The sequence below is a fragment of the Astyanax mexicanus genome, chromosome 4, assembly GCF_023375975.1.
Source record: "Astyanax mexicanus isolate ESR-SI-001 chromosome 4, AstMex3_surface, whole genome shotgun sequence".
Lineage (NCBI taxonomy): Eukaryota > Metazoa > Chordata > Actinopteri > Characiformes > Acestrorhamphidae > Astyanax > Astyanax mexicanus.
In genome coordinates this window covers 9734381-9755425 of record NC_064411.1, presented here as the reverse complement: position 1 = coordinate 9755425, position 21045 = coordinate 9734381, and the positions used below count along the sequence as shown (strand labels likewise).

At 36.2% G+C, this 21045-nt stretch overlaps 4 protein-coding genes across 8 annotated transcripts in view; 2 read left to right on the top strand and 2 right to left on the bottom strand.

Annotated features, from left to right (window-relative positions):
- Nucleotides 1–12877, top strand: part of LOC125801366 (zinc finger protein 501-like) — an 84430-nt gene extending 71553 nt beyond the window's left edge. Inside the window, exon 2 of the mRNA XM_049477978.1 lies at nucleotides 12032–12877. The gene's annotated coding sequence lies outside the window, so the exon portion shown is untranslated. The remainder of the gene's footprint in view (nucleotides 1–12031) is intronic.
- LOC111188756 (zinc finger protein 665-like) overlaps nucleotides 1–21045 on the top strand; it is a 427711-nt gene that overhangs the window by 71625 nt on the left and 335041 nt on the right. The gene's annotated exons all lie outside the window — the stretch shown is intronic.
- LOC111190406 (zinc finger protein 484-like) overlaps nucleotides 1–21045 on the bottom strand; it is a 263398-nt gene that overhangs the window by 57535 nt on the left and 184818 nt on the right. The gene's annotated exons all lie outside the window — the stretch shown is intronic.
- Nucleotides 1–21045, bottom strand: part of LOC125801409 (zinc finger protein 239-like) — a 285147-nt gene that overhangs the window by 155804 nt on the left and 108298 nt on the right. The window lies entirely within an intron of this gene.

Here is a 21045-nt window from a genome sequence, read left to right as displayed (position 1 = left end):
ATTTCCAAAACCAATTCTTTCTTTTTAAATGTAATATTTTATAGGCGGACATTTATTTTGGTGGGAAAGTCACGTGTCTTTCTGCCAGCTGTTCATGGAGTTGCTGCTGAACATCTCTGTGAAATGAGCAACAGTTGCTAATATAAAAGTCTGCTTGTAAAATATTACATTTAAAAATAAAGAATTTGTTTTCAGAGGGATTATAGCGAGGATATGTTCAGGTAAAACAGGTAAGCAGTGGAATTGCATAAGAATAAGTGGATTTCTAAACATTTGTCTACAGTATCTAAAATAAAATGTTAAATGACTTTAAACAAGACATTCACATATTACCAAATAACCAATGTTTAAAAATGTATTAGACCCTGTTAGTTAATTATGACCTGAGCCATTAATTTAAGGAATTTTAATGGTAAATAATGTATAACCTTTTTAACACTGTGTATGTAATAAATGCTAAAGCGCTTTCACTTAATTGATCAATAGTACCATTTTGACTACCCCAAAGAGAAGCACTTACTCCTTGTATTAAATAATCAATGCTTCACTTTGTGATGGTCACCATGGATATTTAAACAATTTTGTACTGACAAAATTTACCATGCAAGTTAACACTGTTCAAAAATGTACACCAAATTGATACAATCTTTTTAACACTGTATGTAATAAATGCTAAAGTTGTACCAGATGGACTTGGTCCTCACTGTTGATGGTAAACTGCAAGTGATGCCCCAACTTGCTAGCACTTACATTTCAATTTAGGTAAGATGGCTACAGTTAAAGTGACACTCAGAGATAGAAGAGATAGAAATGTGCAGCAGTTTATCAGAAAAATGTATTTCGTTGTTAGAGTCACTTCAAACTACCCCAACAAATAGCACTTACTAATTACTATGAAAAGGTCAGTGCTGTTGTTAGAGTACCAATTGTAACATTGATTCCAGTAGATACTTTTTTTTTTTAATCTAAATTTCATTTAAATATTATTTTACATTTTCTTTGTATTTACCTTCTTGATGTCCTGCAGGTTCTTGAAAAGGAGATCGTACTGAAGCAGATCTTGTTTGTTGCTCACCTTGTCTAAAGTCTTACTATTTATGTATTCTGAAAGCTTTTCATAAATTGAGGTCATTCACAGCTCCTCCCTGTAAAATCACTCTCTGACATCACAATGGACCATCCTGATTTCTGTATAGGAGGGTACTTCACACTTGTAAAAGCATCTGAAAATTCATATGCAAATATCAGTTTTAAATGAATTAATTGAGTTTATTTGTTGATAGAATGGTAAAAAAAAAGGTTTACCATCAACAGTGAGGACAAGGCCATCTGGTACAACTTTAGCATTTATTACATAAAATGTTAAAAAGGTTGTACCAATTTGGTGTACATTTTTGGTGTTAACTTACATGGTAAATTTTGTCAGTATAAAAATTGTTTGAATATCTAAGGTGACCATCACAAAGTGAAGCATTGATTATTTAATACAAGGAGTAAGTGCTTCTCTTTGGGTAGTTAAAATTGTAGTATTGATCATTTAAGTGAAAGCTCATCTTATTCGGTTCATTTTCAGTAATTAAAGTTTATTATTCAATTTTAAATTAAATATGAACTACATGATTTCATTATATTATATACCAACAGAACTATGATATAAAGAATCTTTTGTTAACATAGCAATTCTTGGTGTAAAGCACTCTTACATATTGAAAGAATCCTGAAGATTTCTTAGCTCTAATGGCTCTAAAGTTCTAAAGTCTAAAGTGCTCCTTTTTCTCAGACACATTCTCCTCTATGTCTCTGTCATGGTGAAAGAGATGTGAGAAATCCTCACTGAGAGAAAACCTTTTCTTAGACAGCATTTTCAGTAGAGAGAGAGAGAGAGAGAGAGAGAGACAGAACACACAGAGAACTGGTTTAGAAGCTGCTGTGAAACATTTCTCTGCATAACCACTATGTTGTATGAACTATCAATATGTTTGTAGGAACAATATATTCCTCCACAGAATGAGAAATATCAAGTTCCCGTGAGAATTATGTTTTCCCCGCCCCCCTGTCCTGTGAACTGTCAGTGGTTCTTGCACTAATACAGTTATAATTATGTTATTTTAGGGATCTTAAGTTGCTGAAGATTATACAATTACATGTCATATTTACCTTTACATTATTCAACACAAATGTGTAAAATTCTGATATTTTTTATGTTTTACAAAGCTAAAACAGCCTGGGGTCAAATTGACCCAAAACAAAACTGATGTATACAAAATGTGTACAGGACTCAAAAAATCCCTTCTCTTTGGGGTGGTCAAAATTATACTATTGATCAATTGAAAGCTCACCTTATTCGGTTCATTTTCAGTAATCAGAATTTATTATTTAATTTTAAATTAAATATGGACTACATGATTTTGTTATATTATATACCAAACATAACTAATCAAATTAATTAATTAATTGATAATTTGTTTTTTTACTTGTAATTTCTTGGTGTAAAGCACTCTTACATATTAAAAAATCCTGAAGATTTCTTATTTCTAATGGATCTTTGTATCGAAGAAATTGTTAAAAAGAAATGTCACAATTGTTAACAATTGTAAAAAAAAGAGCTGATCTTTGAGTAAAATTTGGTAAGTGTTATTTGTTGGGGTAGTTTTTTAGTGACTCAAGCAACCAGAGGTGTTTGTCTCATATTTCTACACCAAACCAGATACCAGATATAATCTGGCCAAAGTATTCTCCAACACCAGTAACTTCTTCCTTTAATATGTACAAAAATAGTGTAAAAATTGGCTAATATTTTGTAGTAGAATGAGAATGCTTGCTGAATTCATTTTGGAAAAGTCAAAAATGATTTTATCATCCTATTAACAAATAAACTATTGAACAAATCCTTTTTATTTTATAACTGTTAGTTTTAAACTGATATTTGAATATGAAGTTTAAAATGCTTTTACAAGTGTGAAGTACTCTTCTATACAGAAATCAGGATGGTCCATTGTGATGTCAGAGAGTGATTTTACAGGGAGGAGCTGTGAATGACCTCAATTTATGGAAAGCTTTCAGAATAAATAAATAGACACTCTTGGGGAAATGAGCAACAGTTCCTAATATAAAAGTCCGCTTGAAAATATTACATTTGTTTCCAGAGGGATTATAGCGAGGAGATGTTCAGGTAAAACAGGTAAGAAGTGGAATTGCATAAGAATAAGTGGATTTTTAAACATTTGTCCACAATATCTAAAATAAAATGTTAAATGACTTTAAACAAGACATTCACATATTACTAAATAACCAATGTTTAAAAATGTAGTAGATCCTGTTATTAATTATGATCTGAGCCATTAGTTTAAGGAATTTTAAATAATGTACAACCTTTTTAACACTGTGTATGTAATAAATGCTAAAGAGCTTTCACTTAATTGATCAATAGTACCATTTAGACTACCCCAAAGAGAAGCACTTACTCCTTGTATTAAATAATCAATGCTTCACTTTGTGATGGTCACCATGGATATTCAAACAATTTTGTACTGACAAAATTTACCATGCAAGTTAACACTGTTCACAAATTTACACTAAATTGATAAAATCTTTTTAACACTATGTAATAAATGCTAAAGTTGTACCAGATGGACTTGGTCCTCACTGTTGATGGTAAACTTCAAGTGATGCCCCAACTTGTTTGCACTTACATTTCAATTTAGGTAAGATGGCTACAGTTAGAGTGAAACTCAGAGATAGAAGAGATAGAAATGTGCACCAGTTTATCAGAAAAATTTATTTCATTGTTAGTCACTTCAAACTATCCCAACAAATAGCACTTACTAATTAGACAGCATTTTCAGTAGAGAGAGAGAGAGCAGAAAGAGAGAGAGACAGAACACATAGAGAACTGGTTTAGAAGCTGCTGTGAAACATTTCTCTGCATAACCACTATGTTGTATGAACTATCAATGTTTGTAGGAACAATATATTCCTCCACAGAATGAGAAATATCAAGTTCTCGTGAGAATTATGTTTTCCCCGCCCCCCTGTCCTGTGAACTGTCAGTGGTTCTTGCACTAATACAGTTATAATTATGTTATTTTAGGGATCTTAAGTTGTTGAAGATGATAAAATTACATGTCATATTGACCTTCAAATCATTCAACACAAACGTGTAAAATTCTGATATTTTTTATGTTTTATAAAGCTAAAACAGCCTGGGGTCAAATTGACCCAAAACAACACGGATATATACAAAATGTGTACAGGACTCAAAAAATCCCTTCTCTTTGGGGTGGTCAAAATGGTACTATTGATCAATTGAAAGCTCACCTTATTCGGTTCATTTTCAGCAATCAGAATTTATTATTTAATTTTAAATTAAATATGGACTACATGATTTCATAATATTTGTTACCAAACATAACTAATCAAATTAATTAATTAATTGATAATTTGTTTTTTTTATACTTGTAATTTCTTGGTGTAAAGCACTCTTACATATTAAAAAAATCCTGAAGATTTCTTAGTTCTAATGGAGCTTTGTATCGAATAAATTGTTAAAAAGAAATGTCACAATTGTTAACAATTGTAAAAATAGAGCTGATCTTTGAGTAAAATTTGGTAAGTGCTATTTGTTGGGGTAGTTTTTTAGTGACTCAAGCAACCAGAGGTATTTGTCTCATATTTCTACACAAAACCAGATGCCATATATAATCTGGACACATTCTCCAACATCAGTAACTTCTTCCTTTAATATGTACAAAAAATAGTGTAAAAATTGGCTAATATTTTGTAGCAGAATGAGAATTCTTGCTGAACTCATTTTGGAAAAGTCAAAAATGATTTTATCATCCTATTAACAAATAAACTCTTAAACAAATCCTTTTTATTTTATAATTGTTAGTTTAAACTGATATTTGAATATGAAGTTTAAAATGCTTTTACAAGTGTGAAGTACCCTTCTATACAGAAATCAGGATGGTCCATTGTGATGTCAGAGAGTGATTTTACAGGGAGTAGGTGTGAATGACCTCAATTTATGGAAAGCTTCCAGAATACATAAATAATAAGACTTTAAACAAGGTGAGCAACAAACAAGATCTGCTGCAGTACGATCTCCTTTTCAAGAATCTGCAGGACGTCAAGAAGGTAAATGCAAATAAAATGTAATTATAATATTTTAAATGAAATTTAGATTTTAAAAAAGTTTCTACTAAAATCAATGTAACAATTGGTGCTCTAACAACAGCACTGATCTTTCCGTAGTAATTAGTAAGTGCTATTTGTTGGAGTTGTACAGGAGCAATCAGAGAATCTCTATAGAGGAAAAAACTCACTTCAGAATCTGCTCTGAATCTCAAGCCACTCAAAAGAATTTGGAATGTACAAAAACGTATAAAAAATGTATTTTAGCAAAATAAAAATGTATTAATTTTTGATACTTTTTAGAATAAAAATTGTAATAATGTACTTAAAACAGAACAACTACAGAACACCTACAACAACTATTATATCATAGCAGAGTATGAAAGATTATGTCCAAAGTATCTGTCTCTGCTTAGCAAAATCCTACAGTAAGAGTAAGAATTATTTAAACATTTTGTAAATGGCCAAGCTAGCATATAACTAAAATAGTGAGTACTAAACAGGGGCAGAACGGTATTTTATGTTTTGGGGAGTTAGAAAACAGAAAAACTAAGCCTGGCAGACCCGTTCTGTCAAACAGAGATAATTATTAAAGCTTTTAAACTGCAGTTTTAATCCTTTAAAACGAGCTCTGTGTGTAACTCCAACATCTGTAGCAGTAATGCAAATCTACTGAATAAAAACATTTGTTGTAGAAAATGGAAATAAACGGGTTTGTTTTCTTTCCCATTTTAGTGAAATACTTTGTTCTGTTCAGCTCCATGCATTGAGGACTCCCTCGCGGGCTCCCTCTAGCGGTGATGGGGTATAATGTGATATAGCGGGGGAGGGGGCGGGGCTCTACATAACCCGGATGAGGCTTAGCTCCCGGGGTCTGTAGCTGGAAAGGAGGAAGAGCAGTATCAGCTGCAGAAGGTACGGAGAAATTACTCTGGCTGCGTCCAGAAACTTTTGTTACTCCTCCTCTCCTACTCCTCCTTTCCTACTCCTCCTCTCCTACCCCGGAAGAAGGTGGAGGAATCGAGGAGAGGAGAGGAGGAGGAGGAATGGAGGGAAGGAGCTGTAATTGGGGAAATGGGACAGCTGATCCCTTTTAGATAGGATGTTGACTACCGATGAACTGAGCCAATCACAACGCTCACTTTTAGCACATGCCGGATACTGCCCAGCCAATCACAGCTTCTGAATAAAGTTCCACATACAAAAATAAAAACGTGAGATCAATAAACACAATTCCAAATTCTAGAGATCAAGCTTCAAAGTGCAGCCTGATTAGCCATTGATGAAGGTTGCATATGTAAATATTAAATTATTTTAATAGTAAAATATGATTTCATTGAATGTAATAAAACAAATAACAAATCTTAATAAATAATAAATATAATAATACATATTATATTTTGCATACATGTTGAAGTGAAAAAATATTAGATGAAACAGCATCAATGGAACATTACTGTCACACAGCTAAATATTCAGATATTCCAATAAAATCCTGCTTACTCCCAGGCATTTTGGCCGCATCTCTGGCCAGTGAGATATATATATATATATATCATGTTACAAATATGGGAACATTAATAAAGTTTTACTGAGCATACAGCTTATCTAAACAAAAACATATATTAGTGCTTTACTGGCTGTATAATTAGATAAGGAACCTAGTTAATTAATATGTTTATGACGTATATTTGGGCGTTGCCTGCTCCTCGCACTGCTTTTCGCGTGCTCTGTGGGCGTGGATGCAGTGATGTCATTGGAAAATCCTTAAAAGTCTTCCGGAGTAGGATACACTGATGTATCCTTCAATGGAAGCCTACTACAGGAGAATTTTAAGCGGCTTCTTTCGTCTCCTACGGTATTCGGACAGGCGGCAAGATGGCGTCACGAAATCAGTTTCCGGGTCACGGAGGAGAGGAGGAGGATCGGTAGGAAAAAGGAGACACTTTTGGGGTTTCTGGACGCAGCCTCTCTCTCTCTCTCTCTCTCTCTCTCTTAAAGGTAAGTGAGCGCTGGATGTTAATCTACACAGACCTCTCTCTGAAAACTGTTTATTTGGGTGTAAAGTGTTTATTTACAGTAAACTTAGATTTACCGGCAGGAGCATTAGCATCATTAGCTTGCAAATGACTGAAATGGCTCCCTACTCCCTCATTAGTGTTGCACTATGTAGGGAGATACTAATAAGTACACTAATCAGTGGTAAAACAGGAGTGAATTCGGACACTAACTCATCATTATCATGCGCCAGCACAGGTCGCTTAAACACACACAGGTGAGAGAGGGGCTGAACCGTGTTTAAAACTCCATAAACACACTGAACTGAGCTCTGAATTAAAGATAGTGAAGCTCTGAGCTGATTATGAGGTAATTTATCTGTTTGTTATATTTACGCTGTTTAGAAGATGATCCTCACATTACTGAACTACATGAAGGAAACCTTAAAAATAGCAGCGTGCAGCGGCTCGCTCTGTTGCCAGATTGGTTGGTTTCATGCCAAATGTCAAGTTGTGTCTGAAATTGTTTGGAGAAAACGCTGTGATTTGACAGGTGAACAAAACTACCAAGTGTAAAGAGTTTGGAAATTGAACTCGGCAGAGACAGAGCTTTTTAAGTTATTTCTTGTTGTTTTTATGTAGTTTTTACGTTTTTCTTTCATGTGTCCAATGATACAAGGCACAAAACATATAGTACAAATATGCAGTTGAACTCCATTTAAAAATCATTTTATGTCATCAGTGGTATTTAAGATATTTATGGTATTTTAATTAAGATTATGTTGGAATAAACCCTGTTATATTGTTAATATGACGAACATCAGCTGTTTGGGTGGTTTTCTCAGTATTTTTGTGGATTTGAAACACGTTTTACCCAGTGAATTGTTTTTATCTGAATCCCTCTGTAACAATTTGGCAACACTAATGGCTCGCTGTCCGCTCCGTTTCTTCGGCTGTCTGTTGCTTAGTAGCGAGACCCGCAAAGCATTTTGGGACACATTCAGCTCGCTTAGTAAGCCAGTGTTCTTACCAATACCACACCTAACAGCTAAAGTTAATTATAAAGGAAAAATATGAACCATTACAGACAGCTTGTACATTATCCTCCCGTTTAGGCTATATAACAACAACTCATCACAAATTTAATGTGTTTAAGACATTCAGGCTGCTAATAGTATTTTATTGTTTGAAATTGCCTGCTAGCTTAGCTTAGTTATCTAGATAGCATTGGTTAGGTTAGCTAAAGGTGGCTAAAACATTAACTTACCTACAAAATTAATGTAAGTAGCTGTATTCTATTAACAAAACTGCTCTTGTTATTCAATATTTTTTATATCGTTTGTGGTACATGAAAAAATATGCTGTGCTTGCTCCACACAGCTTTTTATGCAGAGATTTTAAAAAGTGTTAGCAATTGTAAAGTGTTTTATGATGTGATTTTTTTAAATGTGGGAATAGTGTTTAAGTGTTCATCTACAGTGGGAGCTGATGTGTTTCCTTAACGCGTCTGGCAAAGAGAAAAAGAGAACTATTTAATTGGCAGAACTGGCCCATAATAGGGGACCAAAGTACTTATGTTAGCCAGCTAGCTAATGTTACCGGCGTTATTAACCGGTAGTTAACATTTCCTGGCTAGCTAACGTTGTCAGTGCTTTTTTAATCAAGTATCTAATGTTATCTAGCTAGCCAATGTTCTTAGTGCTTATTTAACCAAGTATCTAATGTTATCTAGCTAGCCAGTGTTTCCAGAGCTTTTTTAACCAAGTATCTAATGTTATCTAGCTGGCTAATGTTACCAATGTTTTTGTACTGTCACCAAGTCTGGACATATTTTATTCTTTTAATTTGGATACAAACTTTCCTGCACTTCCTTCTTAGTAAGATAATGTGGCCAGCCAAGGCATCAAATCAGCATTTCTTGCACTTCAGACATAAAAAGACGCTGCATTGTCCGACATCCATCCATTTGCGTTTCTTTTTATATTTTATTTTAAAGATACAAATTTAGGGGTTACAAAATTAGGGGTGTGACGAAATCCCGAGGCATGAGATCTTGTGAGGGAAAAAAAACAGTTTAGGGTGGACTTTTTAAGAGGGATCTGGCAACACAGTAGTGATAGCAACGAGTGTGGTGGCTGAGCTGTGAGAGCAGCTCTTAACAGAAGAGGAATATACAGGCAGTTGCATAGAAGATGCTTCTGCTACTTTTAAGTTGTATGTTTGGCTGCATTTTGGCTCCAGTGGAAACAATAAATGGTAACAGAGTGACCAACAAGACACAAACCATATATAAATACTGTAAATAAATCCTACAGGTGACTGTTTCATACGCAGTTGTACTAATAATCCCTTAGCTCTGTACTGTATTTAAAAACATGTTCTGTCTCTGTTTGCACTATGATAATATGACTGGTTATGGTTATGCATAGTTAAATTACAAGATATTTAGGGGAAAAAAAACACAAACCATAGTCTTAATATGACTGGTTGTGGTTTGCACTATATAAGTTTTATTTTTATTCTTATTTCTATTTCTTATAGAATCAATGTGAGAGAAACCAGTCTGTTAAGATTGCGTTATATGATTTTTTCAAATAAAACAAAAAACATTTGTAATTTTTGAAGTTTTCTTTAAAATTGTATTTTTTAATCTCGTCTCGTGAACCCATTATCGTGTCCCGTCTTGTGACATTAGTGTTTCGTCACACCCCTAATTAAAATGTAATTTCTGGAGCTGTGATGGTATGTAGATGCATAAAATAAGTCTCCACTGATACTGTACTTTGAATAAAAGAACATTTATTATAATAAAATAATTAAAAAGCACCCGGGTTTCCTTGTGAGAGAGAATGTTAGCCAATCTTGTCCTGAGCTCTCTGCCTCGTCATCGACCCACTCAATCTGTAAAACCCAAGGATTTATGTCTTTCGGTCCCTCGTCTGGAAAAAAGTAATATTATCTAATTTCTAGAACATAAAAATAGGAAAGAGTCAGGACAAGAGAATAATGTTATCAGGAGTTAAAAAAATCAGGAATGTTTTATAAATTGGTGTGAAGGAAAAAGCTTTGGACATCATTGGTCACGTGATCAATGTAGAATGAATCTATCAGCAGAGTGATACAAACCAATGTCGTTTTATCGGCACACGCCTCAAAGCTTCAGATTAAAGGGTAACATCACTCTCTTTCTTTCTTTAAGTTCTCAGCTTCCAGTAAGACCAAAACAGAATCAAGATTGTCTGTCTAAACAGTGGGCAGTCCTTATAAAGGCAGTAAACAGATGTCAGACTGATTATTGTGAGTGACAAAAGGTGGCCTTCTTCCAGTGGCAGGAGGACCACCAACACCCCCTTACACTATGGACTTCGACTGGGATAAAAGTACAGAAGCTTTTATGGTAAATGAAGATGTCCCAGTAGTTTTATCAGTATAGTGTAACTGATTTAGGCAGTTCTCTTCAGTTAATTGACCTGCTTTTATTTTAATATTTAATGGCATTTTTCTTTGTTTTTTCCAGAAATGAAAATATTCTCCTGAAATTCATCACCAACAACCAGGAACGACAAAGAGCAATGTTAAACTGCTGAAAGAGGTGAAGCAAAAGCCGTCCAGAAGAATCTCCAGAACACACAGAAACAGTTTGATACATTTAACAGACAAATGAAGCCAAGTCCCAACATGGAGAAACATCAGCACTCTGCCAAGAGTTTTACTAAACAGAGTACTCTCAAAAACCACCAGCGCATTCACACAGGAGATAAACGATATTACTGCTCAGACTGTGGAAAGAGTTTTACTAGACAGAGTGATCTCAAAATACACCAGCGCATTCACACAGGAGAGAAACCGTATCACTGCTCAGACTGTGGAAAGAGTTTTAATCAACAGAGTCATCTCAAAAAACACCAGCGCATTCACACAGGAGAGAAACCGTATCACTGCTCAGACTGTGGGGGGAGTTTTAATCGACAGAGTCATCTCCAACGACACCAGCACATTCACACAGGAGAGAAACCATATCATTGCTCAGACTGTGGGAGGAGTTTTACTAAAAAGAGTAATCTCAAAAACCAACAGCGGATGCACACAGGAGAGAAACCGAATCACTGCTCAGACTGTGGGAAAAGTTTTAATCAAAAGAGTGTTCTTCAAAATCACCAGCGCATTCACAAAGGAGAGAAACCGTATTACTGTTCAGACTGTGGGAAGAGTTTTACTACAAAGAGTAATCTCAAAAAACACCAGCGCATTCACAAATGATAGAAAACTATCCCAAATCTGTTTCAATTAAAAGTGCGAATCGTAATCCTTTCAGACGGAACACCTTATCTTACACAAATGTTTAACTTAATCACTTGGGACACGTTCCACCAGAAAACTGAATTTAACAATGGGTTTTACAGGTTCTGCAAAATGAATCTTATCCAGAGATGATGTTTATTGAATTCCATGTTATGTTTTCTCGTATGTTAGATGTTCCAGGACATTCTTTGTGAGACACAGCTCAGTGCTTAGGGTAGTTACTGTAGTAGTTCAGTTCTGAAGAAGGGAAAAAACTTAGTCTGTAAAATTTAGATGTCATAGTTGTTAGGAGTAGAGGAGGATTATTAGCTTGCAACTAAATGTTTAGGACCAAATATTCTTATGATTTGCTTATGATTTGAATGCTTTTAATTTATTTACTAGTATATGCAGATTTGATTATTTCTATTAATTTCTAGTATCTCTGTTTTCACTCTGTGGAAGCCGTCCTCAGTTCCCCTTAGCATAGCTTAGCTTAATGCTATTAACCACTAGGCCCATCTGTATGAAAGAAGAAGTGAAAACACCACCTGAGGAATTCCAGAGAGAGTGCTCCCAAAAGTGAGACCCAGATCCACAAAGAGACGACACTGTGCCAGGTACTGCTGTGTGGACCGGAGGAGCATCCAGACCCCGCAGAGAGGCCAACAAAATCCTTTACAGAGGTTAAATAAAACGCTCCAGCTGTAGTTCCCATACTGAAATCAACCCCCTCCAGACTTGTCTAGTGCAGTAAGGTTGCAGGCTCATTCATTCCCTCTGCTGCTGTTCTTGTTGGTCTATGGTTCAGTCGTTCTGGTTAAAAATCTGTTACCATAGAAGCATATTTGGTTGTGTTGTATTACTCAAGTTTTATACTCTCTTGTCTTTTTCTTATTGAATATTATATGTTGCTGAAGGTTTTTTAATCTCCAAATTTATTAAGAATGTCCAAATCATTTAGTTTCTTAATTGTTTTTATCCTCTACAAACTATTATCTTTTTATTGTTTCACCTCTTTTATTAAACTACTTTTAGATTGCAGATCTGCAATCTCATTGTGTTTTCTCAACATAAGTTTGACATGAAACCTATAGGCCTGAGATTGTCTTCTGTTATTACTTGTTAAATACTCAAAGGCGCCTAACGGAGAAATCCAGTGTGAAATGGATTTTTGTTGAAGTGAAACATAATAGTCAATTTAAGATTGAAATTCATTCCATTTAATGGTTCAGGCTTAAAAAATATACAATTACTTCCAAAGGTAGAGTAACATGTGTTTAACTTGTATTCATATGTTTATAAAGTTCTTTATTGTGAGTGCTTGTGGGTTGTATTATTTTGTTTTTTTGAAGAGCAGTCATTCACCAACTACACTTAATTACCAAATTCTACATTTGAGTTATTGACCATAGTTATTGGTACCTAGTGTAGGTAAATGTCCTAATAAAGTATTTCCTGTTTTACCGACCATTATTATTTGTAGCTAGTCTAGTTAAATATCCAAACACAGCATTTGCTATTTTACAGACCAAATGTATAAACAAAGCATTTCATGTTTTACTGACTATTATTATTGGTAGCTAGCCTAGCTAAATGTACAAATGTAGCATTTGCTGTTTTAATGACTATTATTATTGTTCAAAATAGTCATTGTATTGGTGTAAATAGTTTAAAAAGAAAAGAAAAGCAGTACAGAGTACATATTTCATTTATTTTCTGTGTTAATGCAAGAAGGTCACTTAAAAGTGATTAAGGGATCTACTGAGGGGAGAAGTGTACAGGTGAGGGTGGAGTACCAGATTGGAACGGGCCCGCCCACGGGACGAGAGAGAACAGCGGAGATGCGGGAGTAGCAGCGCGGGAGAGGCGAGGAGGAAAAAGTTCCTCACAGGCTGAACTAAATTCACTAATAATCAGTATTAATTAAACTAACCGGTAATTTTAAGGACACTGAAGTCCATACTGAGAGTGTGCTGGTGGATAAAGCTGGGATAATCTCTCTATAAGTAAAGTTCTGTTAGCACTGTTAGCTTAGCCAGCTCGGCTAGCTGTGTTTAGCCTCGTGTATTAGCTGCTCTGCGCTAGCCGTGAACTCTCCGCTGCAGCGCCGCTCCGACAGACTGTTCCCCGGACTGACTCGCGCTCTCTCCGCCTCCACTGAACACCAGGACCGCTAACACTGCTAACCAGAGAGCGCTCTGAGTCCCCGCGTGGATCAGAGTTCCTCTGAGGGAAAACGCTCCGTGCTGCAGGACCCCGCGCTCTGCTCCCGCTCATATTCCCTGAATCTGAGGTAAATCTGAAACTCTTATTTCTGCTCGTTAGAGTAAAGCGGACATTAAGCTCCGAACCAGACCTGCACCGTTTAGTTCTGTTCATTTAATCTATAATTCTGTTCTTTATGAGTGTATTCTTTAGAGTGGGCCCACATTTTTTTATATAAAATGTTTACACTAAATTATAATATATTTATGTTTGTTACGTTTGAGCTAGGGCGCCGCCATGTTGCCCGTGCAGCACTGGTGACGTCACGAGGTTGGTTGGTTTAAGAGCCCAGTTACAGAGCTAGCGTAAAAGAGCTTGTTGTTTGTGGAGATTATGGATGAAGACGAAGCTGAACTGGGCTAACATGGAGCATTTACTCAGAGATCTTTCCTCTATAAACCTGAGCAGGACTTTTCAGATGCTTTTCTGAGAGAGAGACGTTTTGGGAGTGTTTATTCTCTCTCTACGTGGAGCCGTGCAGAAACCCTGCAGCGCGTCCACAGCAGGTACTACCATTCAGTTAACCAGCTATTTTATATACATTTAGCTATTTAACATGTAAAGTCCAGAGTCTATTAAGACTGACTGAAACGAACATGATTTAAGTGGATATTGAAACACTCAGGTGCTGTTTGGTTGATAAACCGTTCAGTTTAGAAGTTAGAAAGCTTACTGGGTACTTAGTTTCATCTAGTTAGTGTTAGCTAGTAAGCTAGCGTTGGCTAGCTATAATAAGATAGCTAGCTATAATAAGCTATAATAAGATAGCTAGCTAAGTAGCTAACGCTAGCTATGTTCTCTTTAAATTGTCATTTTATCTAGACTTTCGGTAACGGTACCTCTCGCTGTTCTGCTGGGTGAGCGCGTTGTTCTCGTTCCGTTCGGCTCGTACAGCTGCCGCTCTCATAGTAACGTTACCCATTCGGACGGTCTGTACATCTCAGCTGATCAGAGCAAAAATAAAAAAACCGGAGGAAAAAAGCCTCGGACTGCAGCTTATTTATCCGGCGCTAATGCTCCTGACTCAAACCCCTCTCCTTCACATAGTCCTGGTCTAGAAAGTGCTCGTCACTAACCCCTAGCATTACAGCTAACGGGAGGATTCTTTCAGCGCTGCGAGCCTCCGCTGAAGGTATGAAAGTGAATATTTCTCATTCCTCACCCTATTAAATTTCACGACTCCCAGTATTACTACACACAGGGACAATACAAAAGTGCTCCCTCGCTCTGCATTGAGTTTTGGTTTGGATTTTATTATCTATTGAGGATCTAAATTACGGTTTTCTCATAGATTATAGTAGTGAGGCGTTCGAGAACCAACCTCGTGACGTCACTTTCAGCGCTGGGACAAGATGGCGCTGCCCTTACTTAAAAAAATGACATTTAGATTGCTTATTATTTTAATTCCGCTTCACTGACAACTGTTAAACTTCTAAAATTTGTTAGAGTGAAAATACATCTTGTGAATTATACTAAATACTTGAAGTGTTTCATGTCCCCTTTAACTTTAACTTTTATCACCTTAAAAAATCATAAACACCTACAGCAACTACAAAATACAGTTTAAACTCGAATAAAACCGCTTTATACATGTTAAACAGCTTACTCACCCAAGATGAAAAAAACGCTATTTTTCACTGGAGCATTTAAATCCTGAACTTCCCCATCGAAATTTAATCCATCAGGGTTGAGAAATAAAAGTAGTATACAGCTTTCCATTTAGCCACAGATGTCCTCTTCAAAATCCATCAGAGTATTATAATCCAGTGCGCTTTGTTTTTTTTTAATCAGACTCAGAGCGTGTGGACTTTTACGAAGAAAAGGGCTCGTAATTTATTCAGCGTCGAAAAAAACACAGCGGGAAATTCGAAAAGCTCCATTGACTTTGACTGACAGCCATTTCGTCCAATTGTAGACACTTTCAGCTTTCAAACGAGCCATTGTGTGTCAAAATAGACCAATCAGAGCCAGAGATACAGCCGTGCGTATGCGCTCCAGTCTCCGCCTCTGCTCTGTTCATACGGCTTAGCTCCGCCTTTACGCAGCGGTTCTAGGCGGTATATCATTGGTCTGGAAGGCTGTCAATCAGCGAGTTTAGGCGAATCAGCAGTAAATAAGGAGGTTCCTGACTCAGAGTGAGAGCGGATGAAGACGGTGTGTGTTTTGAGGTGCGTTCACTGTTATTTGGAAGCAAAGCGCTTCGTGGAGCGTTCAACGAACAAAACTTTACACTTATCAGAAGTTTTGCTGGAGCTGTTTGAGTGATTCTGGGGAGCAATTGTACATTAACTCATCAGTGTAACACTATTGATTCGGCCATATGTATGTATGTGTATATATATATATATATATATATATATATATATATATATATATATATATATATATATATATATATATATATATATATATATATATGTATATTATGTATAAATATATTTATGTATATATACATGATATTATGTATATATATTAGTTTTCTTTTTACTTTTGAGTCATTTACAGAGATTTGTGACTGTATACAGAAGTTTTTTGCCATTGGGGAACTTTGTGCCATTTGGACACCATTTATAGGTAGATAAATAAAATTTTGGCTGCTCATGGACAAGTAGTTAGTGCACCTGTATAAGCAGAATTAGTTTGATACCATCATGTTATTTAAAGATATGATGATTTGTATGTGAAAACAATAGGCGATTTAAATTTTTTTTGAAAAATTGTCAAAATGTATCATCAATAATAGGTTATTTAATTTACCAAATACTGAAAACCAATGGGTCCATTTTTGGACCCTAAGTATCTACTTTCATATGAGCCATTGATCACCAGGGTACAGTGTAAAGTTAAAAAAATATTCAAAGCTGAATAGAGGGACCCTCAAAACATGGGGAAATTTCCCTTTTTTGGCCACTGTTACAAGGGGTTAAGAGCCCAGTTACAGAGCTAGCGTAAAAGAGCTTGTTGTTTTTGGAGATTATGGATGAAGACAAAGCTGAACTAGGCTAACATGGAGCATTTACTCAGAGATCTTTCCTGCAGAAACCTGAGCAGTACTTTTCAGATGCTTTTCTGAGAGAGAGAGGTTTTTGGAGGTGTCTGTTCTCTCTCTACGTGGAGCCGTGCTGAAACCCTGCAGCGCGTCCACAGCAGGTACTGCCATCCAGTTAACCAGCTAGTTTATATACATTTAGCTATTTAACATGTAAAGTCCAGAGTTCATTAAGACTGAATAAAACGGACATGATTTAAGTGGATATTGATACACCCGGGCGTTGTTTGGTTGATAAACCGTTCAGTTTAGAAGTTAGAAAGCTTACTGGGTACTTAGCTTCATCTAGTTAGCGTTAGCTAGTTAACTAGCGTTGCCTAGCTATGGTAAGATAGATAGAAAAGTAGCTAACGCTAGCTATGTTATCTTTAAATTGTCATTTTATCTAGACTTTCGGTAACGGTACCTCTCGCTGCTCTGCTGGGTGAGCGCGGTGTTGGGCTGGTTCCGTGCGGCTACAGCTGCTGCTCTCATAGTAACGTTACCCTCAGTCGGGTGATCTGTACATCCCAGCTGATCAGAGGAAGAATAAAAACGGAGGAAAAAAGCCTCGGACTGCAGATTATTTATCCGGCGCTAATGCTCCTGACTCAAACCCCTCTCCTTCATATAGTCCTGGTCTAGAAAGTGCTCGCCACTAACCCCTAGCATTGCAGCTAACCGGAGGATTCTGCGAGCCCCGCTGAAGAACAGCTGTCAGAGGCCAGGTATGAAAGTGAAAGTAAATATTTCTCATTCCTCATCCTATTAAAATTCACTACTCCCAGTATTACTACACCCAGGGGCAATACAAAAGTCCCCCTCCGCTCTGCATTGAGTTTTGGTTTGGATTTTATTATCTATTGAGGAATTAATTTACGGTAGACTCATAGATTATAGTAGTGAGGCATTCGAGAACCAACCTTGTGACGTCACTTTCAGCGCTGGGACAACATGGCGCTGCCCTTACTTAAAAAAATGACATTTAGATTGCTTATTATTTTAATTCCGCTTCACTGACAACTTTTAAACTTATCAAATTTGTTAGAGTGGAAATACATCTTGTGAATTAAACTTAATACTTTAAATGTTTCATGTCCACTTTAAATCCTTCTCAGTAGGTTCGGGTGAGTTTGGGTCCGGACCCAGACCGGGGTCCGCCCATTAGTGACCTCTGTTGTATACAAATGTCCGAATTTTCATCTTCTGCTGAGAGCTGCTCTCACTGCTCAGCGACCACACTCGCTGTATCACTACTGGGTTGCCAGATCCCTCTTAAAAAGTCCACACTAAACTGATTTTTCTTCCCGCGAGTCGTTTTATAAATATCGTCACGTTTTAATTGTGAGTTGTAGTTATGTGTAACTATGAGTTGTTCAGTTGGCTAGACTTTCACACTACACGACTGATTAGCAACACAGTCACATATTACACTATTTTTCACCACGGGAAATCGCAGACTTACCTGGCTGCTTTCCTAAAACACGTTTATCACAAGAACATGCCAGAACTAAACACACGAGAACTAGCAATGCCATGCCACAGAATCTCTACAGATGAGAATACCTACTTGCAGTAAGTCCCTACTGCTAAAATGAATGGGTGCATATGAAGCAACTGATTAAGATCTGTTTATAAATGTCTGAATATTTTATATGTACTTATGTTCTCAACACAGAACTATATCAAATGTTTCAGCACAGCAGACATATATTTTATGATTTTAAACTCCAGTTACAAGCATTTTAAAGCTAGATGCAATTCCAGCATTAGCTCAGTAACCAATCAGCTTACAGTAGCAGACATGCTAGTGTCTTTACCATATAACACCTGTTTACTGAAGAAACAAAAAGAAAAATACAGGCATGCTTTCTTTGCTTTTTAGTAAAGTAAATTATTTTACTTTATAAAAAAGTGTATGTGTGTGTGTTTGTGTGTGTGTTTGTGTGTGTGTTTGTGTGTGTGTTTGCGTGTGTGTGTGTGTGTGTGTGTGTAAGTCAGTAATTTAGAACATTTAAACTCCGCTGATATAGTAAATTATCATGTGATCTGTGTGGTGTTCAGCTGCTTTAGGTTGAGTGTAGAATCGACTTCATCTATTCAGAAGTCTGTGATCAGTGATTCAAAACATTGTTTACAAGCTTGTACGTTTATATCACGCTCTGACCATGTGTAAACATAGCCGCGGAGAAACTTGGACAGTGGATTATAATCCAGAACGCGAGTTTCTGACTGTGGGAGGCGCCAGTAACCAGTATAAGACTGATCAACGCTTAAGAATTGAGCAGCGTTTTTGCATATTTTAGATAAAAAAATGTCTGTATGTAAGATTTGAAAAATTGCAATTACCATTTTGAAAATCACATTAAAACTGTAATTCGAACTAGAAAAGGCAAAGTTCGTGAAGGAACTTTAAGTTGGCTTGGAAAAGTACGCTGATGAGGTTGAAAAGTTAAAATGGTTGCTAAGCTGTTTCTGTCTGAAGAGTGTAAAGAGTGGTTGCTATGCTGTTATGATACATTTAAATGTTAAATTCTAAAAAGTTCCAAAAAACATGTTTCAAAAACATGGCGGAATGCTGTCTGATATAGGAATGTGTTGATAAGTGGTTGCTAGGCAGTTGCTAATGTTTTCCAGGTGGTTGCTAACTGGTTGTGAGGCAGTTGCTATAATTTCTAAAGTGGTTGCTAAGCTGTTGTTAGGAAGTTGCTAAGGTATTCCAGGTGGTTGCTAAGGTGTATATAATTGTAGCAAATCTGTTTAAATACTACTGATGATGTATAAATCAGTGAATGGAGTAGTAAGGCTCCACCTAAGTCTTGCTCCACCTAACCACTGCACCATCTTGTCCTGGCCCCAATCCTTGCTCCACCTAAATTTTGTTCTTCATCATGGCTCTACTGGCTCCACCGCCTGGTTCAACTTAATCCTGGCTCCACCTCTTTCTGACTCCTCCACCCAAAACACTAAAAACCAAAAGGCACATCAATGCTCATTTGACATTTAAAAAAAGCACTTAGATGATGTTCCACAGTCAGACCTATACTTCCAAAGTTTAACATGGTTGAACATTTTTGTACTGCACTTAATGCACATTAAATACTACTGCTGAGGATAAATTCTGTAAATAATGGATAAACTGGTGTACCCTATAAAGCTTTGTGAATGCCATGAACAGTAAATCTGTTTAAATACTGCTGATGATGGATAACACTTTGATTTTGTGACTAAACATGTAGCTAGCTATGCTGTGTGATTACATTTTACACAGGCCCGAAGATAGCTAGATTTTCTTTTTGTCAGATTAGCCAAGTTTATGCTCTTCCCACAGAGCCCTCAGTTAAATGATTCAACATAGCTAGATATTACTCACAAAACAGTAAAATAATAATTATTGAATCAAGTAAAGCTGGTTGTTCAAAAAGACTATCTTAACATTGGATTTTCTTTTTTTTTTTATTGAGAATCACGGAAACAATTCAAGCAAGTGCAAAATATACAAACATACAGCAACATACATATAAGTTACATAAGAATTGTGGGGAGGGGGTTAAATAACTGATTTACCAGCAAAATACCTGCAGAGAACCACCAGCTGAAAAATAATAAGTTAGATAAAGTTAGATCATTTTAAAGGAAGTTTAGCTATGTTGAAATTACAAAGTAGAATAAATTTAAGTCCTCCTAATTTAGAAAAGATATATGCAGGTATAAAGTTCCATAATTAATTTGGATTTTTGATAAATTGTTTTATCCAGTTTATTTCAAAAGTGTTGTTAAGAGTAGGGAAGTTAAGAACATTTAAGCCACCAGATTCATAAGTATTCATAATAACTTTTTTTTAATGTAATGGAATTTATTTTTCCACATAAGGATAAATAAAGTATTATCAATAGTCTTAGCGATTTGGTCAGGGACATCTAAAGAAGTAGCTGCATAGGTAAGTCTTGAAATTCCCTCAGCTTTAGTTAGTAGTGTGATGGAAGGTGTTTATTGAAATGATTCATAATCAATGACGTGTGATGATTCATAAACAATGACGACTATTAATGATATTACTTTTTGTTCTATGCGATGATAATGTGTACTGTGACCATTCTACCCTCAGTGAGCTTTTTTGAAATGCTGAGTAAGAGTTTTCTCTATCTGGCTATGTGTATGTGTTAAGGAATGCACGTCACAGTTGTTCTACAAATTCTGGCGCCAGGGTCATCTTCCTTTCTGCTTGCAATGTTTTGAGAACCAGCCTGATATGCTCACTAAGGGATTATGTCATATCACATGTCAGAAGAAGTTGACGTGTCACAATGGTGGCACTGTGCCCATAATTGGGAAGTA